We start from the raw sequence: 15,977 nt of genomic DNA, 5'->3' as shown, positions 1-15,977 counted from the left end.
AAAGGATGGACCAGAGGAGGTGTTAGTGTGAACAGCAGAACCATTAGCAGACAATGGGAGCGGTGCTTATGATCCGATACGTTGAACCGAATGTTGAGGCCAGAACACTATAACCTGCCTGGAATGTAGGGTTTGAACGCCTTTTAATTAGACCAGGCAGCTTGGCCACCCCGGATTGATTTCCTGCACGGTTCAAATTCGGCAGCCAAGGGACTAAATCCAAAGCCAGCTTCTCACATCTTTTCAGCGCGAGAGAAACAGGACGCACTCATATTCAGGGCAGAGTCTGTTTCACGTTGAATTTGAGATTGACGTTGAATGTATGCTTATCCCTATGGAGGTGAGCTCATGCGTGCAGAAAGGAAGATACACTGATCAAGTATTTGTATGGAATCAAACCAGGGTTTATGTTGTCCAATGAGACGCAGAGCCGAGCACATCTGAGAAACATGAACTTTACTCAGTTCGGTGAGTTTCACTGTGCTCCTGGGAATCTCCAGGATTTTTGTACGCTGTGTGAACAACGGAGTGCAATCACACGTTTTAATTTGAAACATGTCAGTTTTCTCACATGTTGTCCGGCTGAGAAGTCGTTTTTTGACAAAAGGTTGGCAGGGCTCGTCCGGGATTTGAACCCGGGACCTCTCGCATTTCAATTATTATAATCCCAAAGCGAGAATCATACCCCTAGACCAACGAGCCGCCGACAGTGAGGAGCGTAGCTCTCAGTTTCTGACGTTAGTTTGCTATTCGGCCCATCGTGCCTGTGCTGACTCTCAGAGACCGATTTCATGAGTCCCCCTCTCCATCGTTCTGCTGATGTTTTCCCTTTGATGAAGTGATTATTTTTTCTGACATTACTTCATCAAGGAGCTGCATCCTTTTCAGTAAAAGGTGAATTTGGCAATGAGGATAAATGTGATTGAATAAAAAAACTAGGGGAAAATGTTTAACATAATAACGACGAAGCTGGGGGCATACTGGATCAGCAGTCCATTGCTTCAACCTGTCAGTCACCTTGTCTCCTATTGACTGCAAAGTCAGACATCCATCCCCTACTTTTTGCATTCAAACAGAAATAATATGCACGAAAATCTACTTCACCACTTGTTTTGCCCGTGCAACCAGATCGACAGTGATGAAAATGTGCCATTAGCTTCTTAAAGCACACAGCCTTCCTTTACTTCAGGTGAGTGACTGTCCGAGATGGTTGGTTTTGAGGCAGAATCAAAACAAAGAATATAAAATTTCACAAAGCGCGATAGCTGACCACTGCCGGACTTGAACCTGCAATCATCTGATAAGATCACAGTTACAATCGAAATCAGAAACCTTATCCTTTAGGCCACGCGGTCGCTACCGTCGGTGCATAATTTGTTGTTTTTTATATTGAGAGCAAATTTGGGACAAGGGTTACATCAAGGAGTGGATATCGGAAAACATGAGCATATTTTGAGTAATGAACAGATGCGCTGCGATATGGATGTACACGGACACAGGCAAAGTCAATGTATCTTGAAACACAACAGTTTAACAATTCGGTTATCACAGCTGATAATCACACTCCTTTTTAAATGTACAGGATGATCCGGATAATGAGAAAATACGTTTTAAAGGGGCAATTGATGAACCGGAACTGACAACCATCCCGTTGAAACAGACACCGAATGATCCTGGACAGGAAGCACATCCCTCTTACACAGCTGTAGAATTGCCCTTCACGGACAGCAGTTCCCTTTCAGAAGAATAAATTGGAATTTCTATCATTCCTGAATGCAATTGTGTTGTGCGTGAATGAGCGCGGTTCTCATGAGCACGCGGGACTGGGACGGTTGTTGAAGCCACAGGTGATAGACAAGCAGGAAAGAGGGAGGGAAATAAAACCAACCCAGACAAAAAGACAATTTAAAACATATATATATTTATCATAATAAGAAAATAAATAAATTTACAATTTTATTGCAAAAAATTTAATTTGATTTGATTGAAATAAATAAATAATTGTTTCTTAATCTATATATTTTTGATTGAACGAAGTCTGTGCGACTGCATGAAATACACTGGAAATCAAGGTGTGCAGTCAGTAAATTCCCAAACACAGTAAGCCCATGGTGTAAGACAAGCCACGAGGGAAGATGTGGGAAACAAAGGCCATCTTTTAAAGTCGCGAGTGCTTTTCTGCACGATCAGACAGAAGCTGCGTGTGCTGTGAAAGAGGTCAAATGTAATAGAGCCAATGCAGGCAGAACAGAAAAGCACATTTATTGTGAAAGTTAAAAAGTAGGGAATGTATGTAAATATATGCATATATAAATATTGATACAGAAATTTATATAAACAAAGTCAGTCAGTCAGTCATGTCTTGTCTTGTCTTGATTTGATTTGTATTTGAAAATAAGGGGGAATGAGCTCATCATGTCACACAGCCCATCCGCAAGCTCTCGCTAAAATCGCTATGTTTCTAACTTATATAATTTGCCTTCTTTCACATGTGGAATAGCAAAATCCCACAGCAGACTCTTCTCCTGTCAGTCAGTCCCTGAATGCGTGTTGAATCAAATCAGTGTGGCTTCAAGTTGCATGTAATGCATTTTTCCTCACATGACATGAAATGCACAGTCAGATCGCGCAGAACGTTTCCACGCACTCTCTCACTTACACAAACACACCAACAAACTAAAAATTCTGCACTCTCCAAAGGCAGTTTTTGAAATTTGAAATTTGAAATCCGGGACAGACAGCACATTCCTTTTAAACAGATAGATAATGATCCGATACTGATAGCACACCATTTTGGAGAGACAGAGAATGACCCCGGGCAGACCAGCACATCACCTTAAAAGGGATACAGAAACACAATGAACAAAAACAAAGCATTCTGTAAAACTCAGCAGGCCGTGAACATTCTGTGGATGAATTTCCCGGGCTCACGTTCAGTCAGATGATCATTCTGATATTTTAAGAAAAATGTAAAGTTTACAGATTTTTCCTGGAAAATAGCGCCTGGAAAAATAGGCAGCGAGGAAGGACAAAAGGGAATGCCTGTGATACAGTGGAGCGTAGGAGTGATTGAATAATAAATGGCACAATGCAAAAAGGCAAAGTGAGTGGTAAGCGGGCAATAAAGTAACAAAGGATGGACCAGAGGAGGTGTTCGTGTGAACAGCAGAACCATTAGCAGACAATGGGAGCGGTGCTTATGATCCGATACGTTGAACCGAATGTTGAGGCCAGAACACTATAACCTGCCTGGAATCTAGGGTTTGAACGCCTTGTAATTAGACCAGGCAGCTTGGCCACCCCGGATCGATTTCCTGCACGGTTTAAATTCGGCAGCCAAGGAACTAAATCCAAAGCCAGCTTCTCACATCTTTTCAGCGCGAGAGAAACAGGACGCACTCATATTCAGGGCAGAGTCTGTTTCACGTTGAATTTGAGATTGACGTTGAATGTATGCTTATCCCGATGGAGGTGAGCTCATGCGTGCAGAAAGGAAGATACACTGATCAAGTATTTGCCGGAATCAAAACGGGGTTTATGTTGTCCAATGAGACACAGAGCCGAGCACATCTGAGAAACATGAACTTTACTCAGTTCGGTGAGTTTCACTTTGCTCCTGGGAATCTCCAGGATTTTTGTACGCTGTGTGAACAACGGAGTGCAATCACACGTTTTAATTTGAAACATGTCAGTTTTCTCACATGTCGACCGGCTGAGAAGTCGTTTTTTGACAAAAGGTTGGCAGGGCTCGTCCGGGATTTGAACCCGGGACCTCTCGCATTTCAATTATTATAATCCCAAAGCGAGAATCATACCCCTAGACCAACGAGCCGCCGACAGTGAGGAGCGTAGCTCTCAGTTTCTGACGTTAGTTTGCTATTCGGCCCATCGTGCCTGTGCTGACTCTCAGAGACCGATTTCGTGAGTCCCCCTCTCCATCGTTCTGCTAATGTTTTCCCTTTGATGAAGTGATTATTTTTTGTGACATTACTTCACCAACGAGCTGCATCCTTTTCAGTAAAAGGTGAATTTGGCAATGAGGATAAATGTGATTGAATAAAAAAACTAGGGGAAAATGTTTAACACAATAACGACGAAGCTGGGGGCATACTGGATCAGCAGTCCATTGCTTCAACCTGTCAGTCACCTTGTCTCCTATTGACTGCAAAGTCAGACATCCATCCCCTACTTTTTGCATTCAAACAGAAATAATATGCACGAAAATCTACTTCACCACTTGTTTTGCCCGTGCAACCAGATCGACAGTGATGAAAATGTGCCATTAGCTTCTTAAAGCACACAGCCTTCCTTCACTTCAGGTGAGTGACTGTCCGAGATGGTTGGTTTTGAGGCAGAATCAAAACAAAGAATATAACATTTCACAAAGCGCGATAGCTGACCATTGCCGGACTCGAACCTGCAATCATCTGATAAGATCACAGTTACAATCGAAATCAGACACCTTATACTTTAAGCCACGCGGTCGCTACCGTCGGTGCATAATTTGTTGTTTTTTATATTGAATGCAAATTTGGGACAAGGGTTACATCAAGGAGTGGATATCGGAAAACATGAGCATATTTTGAGTAATGAACAGATGCGCTGCGATATGGATGTACACGGACACAGGCAAAGTCAATGTATCTTGAAACACAACAGTTTAACAATTCGGTTATCACAGCTGATAATCACACTCCTTTTTAAATGTACAGGATGATCCGGATAATGAGAAAATACGTTTTAAAGGGGCAATTGATGAACCGGAACTGACAACCATCCCGTTGAAACAGACACCGAATGATCCTGGACAGGAAGCACATCCCTCTTACACAGCTGTCGAATTGCCCTTTACGGACAGCAGTTCCCTTTCAGAAGAATAAATTGGAATTTCTATCATTCCTGAATGCAATTGTGTTGTGCGTGAATGAGCGCGGTTCTCATGAGCACGCGGGACTGGGACGGTTGTTGAAGCCACAGGTGATAGACAAGCAGGAAAGAGGGAGGGAAATAAAACCAACCCAGACAAAAAGACAATTTAAAACATATATATATTTATTATAATAAGAAAATAAATAAATTTACAATTTTATTGCAAAAAATTGAATTTGATTTGATTGAAATAAATAAATAATTGTTTCTTAATCTATATATTTTTGATTGAACGAAGTCTGTGCGACTGCATGAAATGCACTGGAAATCAGGGTGTGCAGTCAGTAAATTCCCAAACACAGTAAGCCCATGGTGTAAGACAAGCCACGAGGGAAGATGTGGGCAACAAAGGCCATCTTTTAAAGTCGCGAGTGCTTTTCTGCAGGATCAGACAGAAGCTGCGTGTGCTGCGAAAGAGGTCAAATGTAATAGAGCCAATGCAGGCAGAACAGAAAAGCACATTTATTGTGAAAGTTAAAAAGTAGGGAATGTATGTAAATATATGCATATATAAATATTGATACAGAAATTTATATAAACAAAGTCAGTCAGTCAGTCATGTCTTGTCTTGTCTTGATTTGATTTGTATTTGAAAATAAGGGGGAAGGAGCTCATCATGTCACACAGCCCATCCGCAAGCTCTCGCTAAAATCGCTATGTTTCTAACTTATATAATTTGCCTTCTTTCACATGTGAAATAGCAAAATCCCACAGCAGACTCTTCTCCTGTCAGTCAGTCCCTGAATGCGTGTTGAATCAAATCAGTGTGGCTTCAAGTTGCATGTAATGCATTTTTCCTCACATGACATGAAATGCACAGTCAGATCGCGCAGAACGTTTCCACGCACTCTCTCACTTACACAAACACACCAACAAACTAAAAATTCTGCACTCTCCAAAGGCAGTTTTTGAAATTTGAAATTTGAAATCCGGGACAGACAGCACATTCCTTTTAAACAGATAGATAATGATCCGATACTGATAGCACACCATTTTGGAGAGACAGAGAATGACCCCGGGCAGACCAGCACATCACCTTAAAAGGGATACAGAAACACAATGAACAAAAACAAAGCATTCTGTAAAACTCAGCAGGCCGTGAACATTCTGTGGATGAATTTCCCGGGCTCACGTTCAGTCAGATGATCATTCTGATATTTTAAGAAAAATGTAAAGTTTACAGATTTTTCCTGGAAAATAGCGCCTGGAAAAATAGGCAGCGAGGAAGGACAAAAGGGAATGCCTGTGATACAGTGGAGCGTAGGAGTGATTGAATAATAAATGGCACAATGCAAAAAGGCAAAGTGAGTGGTAAGCGGGCAATAAAGTAACAAAGGATGGACCAGAGGAGGTGTTCGTGTGAACAGCAGAACCATTAGCAGACAATGGGAGCGGTGCTTATGATCCGATACGTTGAACCGAATTTTGAGGCCAGAACACTATAACCTGCCTGGAATCTAGGGTTTGAACGCCTTGTAATTAGACCAGGCAGCTTGGCCACCCCGGATCGATTTCCTGCACGGTTTAAATTCGGCAGCCAAGGAACTAAATCCAAAGCCAGCTTCTCACATCTTTTCAGCGCGAGAGAAACAGGACGCACTCATATTCAGGGCAGAGTCTGTTTCACGTTGAATTTGAGATTGACGTTGAATGTATGCTTATCCCGATGGAGGTGAGCTCATGCGTGCAGAAAGGAAGATACACTGATCAAGTATTTGCCGGAATCAAAACGGGGTTTATGTTGTCCAATGAGACACAGAGCCGAGCACATCTGAGAAACATGAACTTTACTCAGTTCGGTGAGTTTCACTTTGCTCCTGGGAATCTCCAGGATTTTTGTACGCTGTGTGAACAACGGAGTGCAATCACACGTTTTAATTTGAAACATGTCAGTTTTCTCACATGTCGACCGGCTGAGAAGTCGTTTTTTGACAAAAGGTTGGCAGGGCTCGTCCGGGATTTGAACCCGGGACCTCTCGCATTTCAATTATTATAATCCCAAAGCGAGAATCATACCCCTAGACCAACGAGCCGCCGACAGTGAGGAGCGTAGCTCTCAGTTTCTGACGTTAGTTTGCTATTCGGCCCATCGTGCCTGTGCTGACTCTCAGAGACCGATTTCGTGAGTCCCCCTCTCCATCGTTCTGCTAATGTTTTCCCTTTGATGAAGTGATTATTTTTTGTGACATTACTTCACCAACGAGCTGCATCCTTTTCAGTAAAAGGTGAATTTGGCAATGAGGATAAATGTGATTGAATAAAAAAACTAGGGGAAAATGTTTAACACAATAACGACGAAGCTGGGGGCATACTGGATCAGCAGTCCATTGCTTCAACCTGTCAGTCACCTTGTCTCCTATTGACTGCAAAGTCAGACATCCATCCCCTACTTTTTGCATTCAAACAGAAATAATATGCACGAAAATCTACTTCACCACTTGTTTTGCCCGTGCAACCAGATCGACAGTGATGAAAATGTGCCATTAGCTTCTTAAAGCACACAGCCTTCCTTCACTTCAGGTGAGTGACTGTCCGAGATGGTTGGTTTTGAGGCAGAATCAAAACAAAGAATATAACATTTCACAAAGCGCGATAGCTGACCATTGCCGGACTCGAACCTGCAATCATCTGATAAGATCACAGTTACAATCGAAATCAGACACCTTATACTTTAAGCCACGCGGTCGCTACCGTCGGTGCATAATTTGTTGTTTTTTATATTGAGAGCAAATTTGGGACAAGGGTTACATCAAGGAGTGGATATCGGAAAACATGAGCATATTTTGAGTAATGAACAGATGCGCTGCGATATGGATGTACACGGACACAGGCAAAGTCAATGTATCTTGAAACACAACAGTTTAACAATTCGGTTATCACAGCTGATAATCACACTCCTTTTTAAATGTACAGGATGATCCGGATAATGAGAAAATACGTTTTAAAGGGGCAATTGATGAACCGGAACTGACAACCATCCCGTTGAAACAGACACCGAATGATCCTGGACAGGAAGCACATCCCTCTTACACAGCTGTCGAATTGCCCTTTACGGACAGCAGTTCCCTTTCAGAAGAATAAATTGGAATTTCTATCATTCCTGAATGCAATTGTGTTGTGCGTGAATGAGCGCGGTTCTCATGAGCACGCGGGACTGGGACGGTTGTTGAAGCCACAGGTGATAGACAAGCAGGAAAGAGGGAGGGAAATAAAACCAACCCAGACAAAAAGACAATTTAAAACATATATATATTTATTATAATAAGAAAATAAATAAATTTACAATTTTATTGCAAAAAATTGAATTTGATTTGATTGAAATAAATAAATAATTGTTTCTTAATCTATATATTTTTGATTGAACGAAGTCTGTGCGACTGCATGAAATGCACTGGAAATCAGGGTGTGCAGTCAGTAAATTCCCAAACACAGTAAGCCCATGGTGTAAGACAAGCCACGAGGGAAGATGTGGGCAACAAAGGCCATCTTTTAAAGTCGCGAGTGCTTTTCTGCAGGATCAGACAGAAGCTGCGTGTGCTGCGAAAGAGGTCAAATGTAATAGAGCCAATGCAGGCAGAACAGAAAAGCACATTTATTGTGAAAGTTAAAAAGTAGGGAATGTATGTAAATATATGCATATATAAATATTGATACAGAAATTTATATAAACAAAGTCAGTCAGTCAGTCATGTCTTGTCTTGTCTTGATTTGATTTGTATTTGAAAATAAGGGGGAAGGAGCTCATCATGTCACACAGCCCATCCGCAAGCTCTCGCTAAAATCGCTATGTCTCTAACTTATATAATTTGCCTTCTTTCACATGTGGAATAGCAAAATCCCACAGCAGACTCTTCTCCTGTCAGTCAGTCCCTGAATGCGTGTTGAATCAAATCAGTGTGGCTTCAAGTTGCATGTAATGCATTTTTCCTCACATGACATGAAATGCACAGTCAGATCGCGCAGAACGTTTCCACGCACTCTCTCACTTACACAAACACACCAACAAACTAAAAATTCTGCACTCTCCAAAGGCAGTTTTTGAAATTTGAAATTTGAAATCCGGGACAGACAGCACATTCCTTTTAAACAGATAGATAATGATCCGATACTGATAGCACACCATTTTGGAGAGACAGAGAATGACCCCGGGCAGACCAGCACATCACCTTAAAAGGGATACAGAAACACAATGAACAAAAACAAAGCATTCTGTAAAACTCAGCAGGCCGTGAACATTCTGTGGATGAATTTCCCGGGCTCACGTTCAGTCAGATGATCATTCTGATATTTTAAGAAAAATGTAAAGTTTACAGATTTTTCCTGGAAAATAGCGCCTGGAAAAATAGGCAGCGAGGAAGGACAAAAGGGAATGCCTGTGATACAGTGGAGCGTAGGAGTGATTGAATAATAAATGGCACAATGCAAAAAGGCAAAGTGAGTGGTAAGCGGGCAATAAAGTAACAAAGGATGGACCAGAGGAGGTGTTCGTGTGAACAGCAGAACCATTAGCAGACAATGGGAGCGGTGCTTATGATCCGATACGTTGAACCGAATTTTGAGGCCAGAACACTATAACCTGCCTGGAATCTAGGGTTTGAACGCCTTGTAATTAGACCAGGCAGCTTGGCCACCCCGGATCGATTTCCTGCACGGTTTAAATTCGGCAGCCAAGGAACTAAATCCAAAGCCAGCTTCTCACATCTTTTCAGCGCGAGAGAAACAGGACGCACTCATATTCAGGGCAGAGTCTGTTTCACGTTGAATTTGAGATTGACGTTGAATGTATGCTTATCCCGATGGAGGTGAGCTCATGCGTGCAGAAAGGAAGATACACTGATCAAGTATTTGCCGGAATCAAAACGGGGTTTATGTTGTCCAATGAGACACAGAGCCGAGCACATCTGAGAAACATGAACTTTACTCAGTTCGGTGAGTTTCACTTTGCTCCTGGGAATCTCCAGGATTTTTGTACGCTGTGTGAACAACGGAGTGCAATCACACGTTTTAATTTGAAACATGTCAGTTTTCTCACATGTCGACCGGCTGAGAAGTCGTTTTTTGACAAAAGGTTGGCAGGGCTCGTCCGGGATTTGAACCCGGGACCTCTCGCATTTCAATTATTATAATCCCAAAGCGAGAATCATACCCCTAGACCAACGAGCCGCCGACAGTGAGGAGCGTAGCTCTCAGTTTCTGACGTTAGTTTGCTATTCGGCCCATCGTGCCTGTGCTGACTCTCAGAGACCGATTTCGTGAGTCCCCCTCTCCATCGTTCTGCTAATGTTTTCCCTTTGATGAAGTGATTATTTTTTGTGACATTACTTCACCAACGAGCTGCATCCTTTTCAGTAAAAGGTGAATTTGGCAATGAGGATAAATGTGATTGAATAAAAAAACTAGGGGAAAATGTTTAACACAATAACGACGAAGCTGGGGGCATACTGGATCAGCAGTCCATTGCTTCAACCTGTCAGTCACCTTGTCTCCTATTGACTGCAAAGTCAGACATCCATCCCCTACTTTTTGCATTCAAACAGAAATAATATGCACGAAAATCTACTTCACCACTTGTTTTGCCCGTGCAACCAGATCGACAGTGATGAAAATGTGCCATTAGCTTCTTAAAGCACACAGCCTTCCTTCACTTCAGGTGAGTGACTGTCCGAGATGGTTGGTTTTGAGGCAGAATCAAAACAAAGAATATAACATTTCACAAAGCGCGATAGCTGACCATTGCCGGACTCGAACCTGCAATCATCTGATAAGATCACAGTTACAATCGAAATCAGACACCTTATACTTTAAGCCACGCGGTCGCTACCGTCGGTGCATAATTTGTTGTTTTTTATATTGAGAGCAAATTTGGGACAAGGGTTACATCAAGGAGTGGATATCGGAAAACATGAGCATATTTTGAGTAATGAACAGATGCGCTGCGATATGGATGTACACGGACACAGGCAAAGTCAATGTATCTTGAAACACAACAGTTTAACAATTCGGTTATCACAGCTGATAATCACACTCCTTTTTAAATGTACAGGATGATCCGGATAATGAGAAAATACGTTTTAAAGGGGCAATTGATGAACCGGAACTGACAACCATCCCGTTGAAACAGACACCGAATGATCCTGGACAGGAAGCACATCCCTCTTACACAGCTGTCGAATTGCCCTTTACGGACAGCAGTTCCCTTTCAGAAGAATAAATTGGAATTTCTATCATTCCTGAATGCAATTGTGTTGTGCGTGAATGAGCGCGGTTCTCATGAGCACGCGGGACTGGGACGGTTGTTGAAGCCACAGGTGATAGACAAGCAGGAAAGAGGGAGGGAAATAAAACCAACCCAGACAAAAAGACAATTTAAAACATATATATATTTATTATAATAAGAAAATAAATAAATTTACAATTTTATTGCAAAAAATTGAATTTGATTTGATTGAAATAAATAAATAATTGTTTCTTAATCTATATATTTTTGATTGAACGAAGTCTGTGCGACTGCATGAAATGCACTGGAAATCAGGGTGTGCAGTCAGTAAATTCCCAAACACAGTAAGCCCATGGTGTAAGACAAGCCACGAGGGAAGATGTGGGCAACAAAGGCCATCTTTTAAAGTCGCGAGTGCTTTTCTGCAGGATCAGACAGAAGCTGCGTGTGCTGCGAAAGAGGTCAAATGTAATAGAGCCAATGCAGGCAGAACAGAAAAGCACATTTATTGTGAAAGTTAAAAAGTAGGGAATGTATGTAAATATATGCATATATAAATATTGATACAGAAATTTATATAAACAAAGTCAGTCAGTCAGTCATGTCTTGTCTTGTCTTGATTTGATTTGTATTTGAAAATAAGGGGGAAGGAGCTCATCATGTCACACAGCCCATCCGCAAGCTCTCGCTAAAATCGCTATGTTTCTAACTTATATAATTTGCCTTCTTTCACATGTGGAATAGCAAAATCCCACAGCAGACTCTTCTCCTGTCAGTCAGTCCCTGAATGCGTGTTGAATCAAATCAGTGTGGCTTCAAGTTGCATGTAATGCATTTTTCCTCACATGACATGAAATGCACAGTCAGATCGCGCAGAACGTTTCCACGCACTCTCTCACTTACACAAACACACCAACAAACTAAAAATTCTGCACTCTCCAAAGGCAGTTTTTGAAATTTGAAATTTGAAATCCGGGACAGACAGCACATTCCTTTTAAACAGATAGATAATGATCCGATACTGATAGCACACCATTTTGGAGAGACAGAGAATGACCCCGGGCAGACCAGCACATCACCTTAAAAGGGATACAGAAACACAATGAACAAAAACAAAGCATTCTGTAAAACTCAGCAGGCCGTGAACATTCTGTGGATGAATTTCCCGGGCTCACGTTCAGTCAGATGATCATTCTGATATTTTAAGAAAAATGTAAAGTTTACAGATTTTTCCTGGAAAATAGCGCCTGGAAAAATAGGCAGCGAGGAAGGACAAAAGGGAATGCCTGTGATACAGTGGAGCGTAGGAGTGATTGAATAATAAATGGCACAATGCAAAAAGGCAAAGTGAGTGGTAAGCGGGCAATAAAGTAACAAAGGATGGACCAGAGGAGGTGTTCGTGTGAACAGCAGAACCATTAGCAGACAATGGGAGCGGTGCTTATGATCCGATACGTTGAACCGAATGTTGAGGCCAGAACACTATAACCTGCCTGGAATCTAGGGTTTGAACGCCTTGTAATTAGACCAGGCAGCTTGGCCACCCCGGATCGATTTCCTGCACGGTTTAAATTCGGCAGCCAAGGAACTAAATCCAAAGCCAGCTTCTCACATCTTTTCAGCGCGAGAGAAACAGGACGCACTCATATTCAGGGCAGAGTCTGTTTCACGTTGAATTTGAGATTGACGTTGAATGTATGCTTATCCCGATGGAGGTGAGCTCATGCGTGCAGAAAGGAAGATACACTGATCAAGTATTTGCCGGAATCAAAACGGGGTTTATGTTGTCCAATGAGACACAGAGCCGAGCACATCTGAGAAACATGAACTTTACTCAGTTCGGTGAGTTTCACTTTGCTCCTGGGAATCTCCAGGATTTTTGTACGCTGTGTGAACAACGGAGTGCAATCACACGTTTTAATTTGAAACATGTCAGTTTTCTCACATGTCGACCGGCTGAGAAGTCGTTTTTTGACAAAAGGTTGGCAGGGCTCGTCCGGGATTTGAACCCGGGACCTCTCGCATTTCAATTATTATAATCCCAAAGCGAGAATCATAACCCTAGACCAACGAGCCGCCGACAGTGAGGAGCGTAGCTCTCAGTTTCTGACGTTAGTTTGCTATTCGGCCCATCGTGCCTGTGCTGACTCTCAGAGACCGATTTCGTGAGTCCCCCTCTCCATCGTTCTGCTAATGTTTTCCCTTTGATGAAGTGATTATTTTTTGTGACATTACTTCATCAAGGAGCTGCATCCTTTTCAGTAAAAGGTGAATTTGGCAATGAGGATAAATGTGATTGAATAAAAAAACTAGGGGAAAATGTTTAACACAATAACGACGAAGCTGGGGGCATACTGGATCAGCAGTCCATTGCTTCAACCTGTCAGTCACCTTGTCTCCTATTGACTGCAAAGTCAGACATCCATCCCCTACTTTTTGCATTCAAACAGAAATAATATGCACGAAAATCTACTTCACCACTTGTTTTGCCCGTGCAACCAGATCGACAGTGATGAAAATGTGCCATTAGCTTCTTAAAGCACACAGCCTTCCTTCACTTCAGGTGAGTGACTGTCCGAGATGGTTGGTTTTGAGGCAGAATCAAAACAAAGAATATAACATTTCACAAAGCGCGATAGCTGACCATTGCCGGACTCGAACCTGCAATCATCTGATAAGATCACAGTTACAATCGAAATCAGACACCTTATACTTTAAGCCACGCGGTCGCTACCGTCGGTGCATAATTTGTTGTTTTTTATATTGAGAGCAAATTTGGGACAAGGGTTACATCAAGGAGTGGATATCGGAAAACATGAGCATATTTTGAGTAATGAACAGATGCGCTGCGATATGGATGTACACGGACACAGGCAAAGTCAATGTATCTTGAAACACAACAGTTTAACAATTCGGTTATCACAGCTGATAATCACACTCCTTTTTAAATGTACAGGATGATCCGGATAATGAGAAAATACGTTTTAAAGGGGCAATTGATGAACCGGAACTGACAACCATCCCGTTGAAACAGACACCGAATGATCCTGGACAGGAAGCACATCCCTCTTACACAGCTGTCGAATTGCCCTTTACGGACAGCAGTTCCCTTTCAGAAGAATAAATTGGAATTTCTATCATTCCTGAATGCAATTGTGTTGTGCGTGAATGAGCGCGGTTCTCATGAGCACGCGGGACTGGGACGGTTGTTGAAGCCACAGGTGATAGACAAGCAGGAAAGAGGGAGGGAAATAAAACCAACCCAGACAAAAAGACAATTTAAAACATATATATATTTATTATAATAAGAAAATAAATAAATTTACAATTTTATTGCAAAAAATTTAATTTGATTTGATTGAAATAAATAAATAATTGTTTCTTAATCTATATATTTTTGATTGAACGAAGTCTGTGCGACTGCATGAAATGCACTGGAAATCAGGGTGTGCAGTCAGTAAATTCCCAAACACAGTAAGCCCATGGTGTAAGACAAGCCACGAGGGAAGATGTGGGCAACAAAGGCCATCTTTTAAAGTCGCGAGTGCTTTTCTGCAGGATCAGACAGAAGCTGCGTGTGCTGCGAAAGAGGTCAAATGTAATAGAGCCAATGCAGGCAGAACAGAAAAGCACATTTATTGTGAAAGTTAAAAAGTAGGGAATGTATGTAAATATATGCATATATAAATATTGATACAGAAATTTATATAAACAAAGTCAGTCAGTCAGTCATGTCTTGTCTTGTCTTGATTTGATTTGTATTTGAAAATAAGGGGGAAGGAGCTCATCATGTCACACAGCCCATCCGCAAGCTCTCGCTAAAATCGCTATGTTTCTAACTTATATAATTTGCCTTCATTCACATGTGGAATAGCAAAATCCCACAGCAGACTCTTCTCCTGTCAGTCAGTCCCTGAATGCGTGTTGAATCAAATCAGTGTGGCTTCAAGTTGCATGTAATGCATTTTTCCTCACATGACATGAAATGCACAGTAAGATCGCGCAGAACGTTTCCACGCACTCTCTCACTTACACAAACACACCAACAAACTAAAAATTCTGCACTCTCCAAAGGCAGTTTTTGAAATTTGAAATTTGAAATCCGGGTCAGACAGCACATTCCTTTTAAACAGATAGATAATGATCCGATACTGATAGCACACCATTTTGGAGAGACAGAGAATGACCCCGGGCAGACCAGCACATCACCTTAAAAGGGATACAGAAACACAATGAACAAAAACAAAGCATTCTGTAAAACTCAGCAGGCCGTGAACATTCTGTGGATGAATTTCCCGGGCTCACGTTCAGTCAGATGATCATTCCGATATTTTAAGAAAAATGTAAAGTTGACAGATTTTTCCTGGAAAATAGCGCCTGGAAAAATAGGCAGCGAGGAAGGACCAAAGGGAATGCCTGTGATACAGTGGAGCGTAGGAGTGATTGAATAATAAATGGCACAATGCAAAAAGGCAAAGTGAGTGGTAAGCGGGCAATAAAGTAACAAAGGATGGACCAGAGGAGGTGTTAGTGTGAACAGCAGAACCATTAGCAGACAATGGGAGCGGTGCTTATGATCCGATACGTTGAACCGAATGTTGAGGCCAGAACACTATAACCTGCCTGGAATGTAGGGTTTGAACGCCTTTTAATTAGACCAGGCAGCTTGGCCACCCCGGATTGATTTCCTGCACGGTTCAAATTCGGCAGCCAAGGGACTAAATCCAAAGCCAGCTTCTCACATCTTTTCAGCGCGAGAGAAACAGGACGCACTCATATTCAGGGCAGAGTCTGTTTCACGTTGAATTTGAGATTGACGTTGAATGTATGC

General features: G+C 42.0%; 5 non-coding genes across 5 annotated transcripts; all 5 read right to left on the bottom strand.

Annotated features, from left to right (window-relative positions):
- Positions 1-614: 614 nt before the first annotated feature.
- On the bottom strand, positions 615-702 carry trnap-ugg (transfer RNA proline (anticodon UGG)). The gene is given in 2 exon segments: positions 615-650; positions 667-702. It is a non-coding gene; the product is annotated as a tRNA-Pro (tRNA).
- Positions 703-3,744: 3,042 nt separating this feature from the next.
- On the bottom strand, positions 3,745-3,832 carry trnap-ugg (transfer RNA proline (anticodon UGG)). The gene is given in 2 exon segments: positions 3,745-3,780; positions 3,797-3,832. It is a non-coding gene; the product is annotated as a tRNA-Pro (tRNA).
- Positions 3,833-6,874: 3,042 nt separating this feature from the next.
- Positions 6,875-6,962, bottom strand: trnap-ugg (transfer RNA proline (anticodon UGG)). Its single transcript is given in 2 exon segments — positions 6,875-6,910; positions 6,927-6,962. It is a non-coding gene; the product is annotated as a tRNA-Pro (tRNA).
- Positions 6,963-10,004: 3,042 nt separating this feature from the next.
- trnap-ugg (transfer RNA proline (anticodon UGG)) lies at positions 10,005-10,092 on the bottom strand. Its single transcript is given in 2 exon segments — positions 10,005-10,040; positions 10,057-10,092. It is a non-coding gene; the product is annotated as a tRNA-Pro (tRNA).
- Positions 10,093-13,134: 3,042 nt separating this feature from the next.
- trnap-ugg (transfer RNA proline (anticodon UGG)) lies at positions 13,135-13,222 on the bottom strand. Its single transcript is given in 2 exon segments — positions 13,135-13,170; positions 13,187-13,222. It is a non-coding gene; the product is annotated as a tRNA-Pro (tRNA).
- Positions 13,223-15,977: the final 2,755 nt, after the last annotated feature.

Source organism: Pristiophorus japonicus, unplaced genomic scaffold, assembly GCF_044704955.1.
Source record: "Pristiophorus japonicus isolate sPriJap1 unplaced genomic scaffold, sPriJap1.hap1 HAP1_SCAFFOLD_71, whole genome shotgun sequence".
Lineage (NCBI taxonomy): Eukaryota > Metazoa > Chordata > Chondrichthyes > Pristiophoridae > Pristiophorus > Pristiophorus japonicus.
The sequence above is the reverse complement of the archived record's forward strand: the minus strand, read 5'-3'. Positions and strand labels throughout refer to the sequence as shown.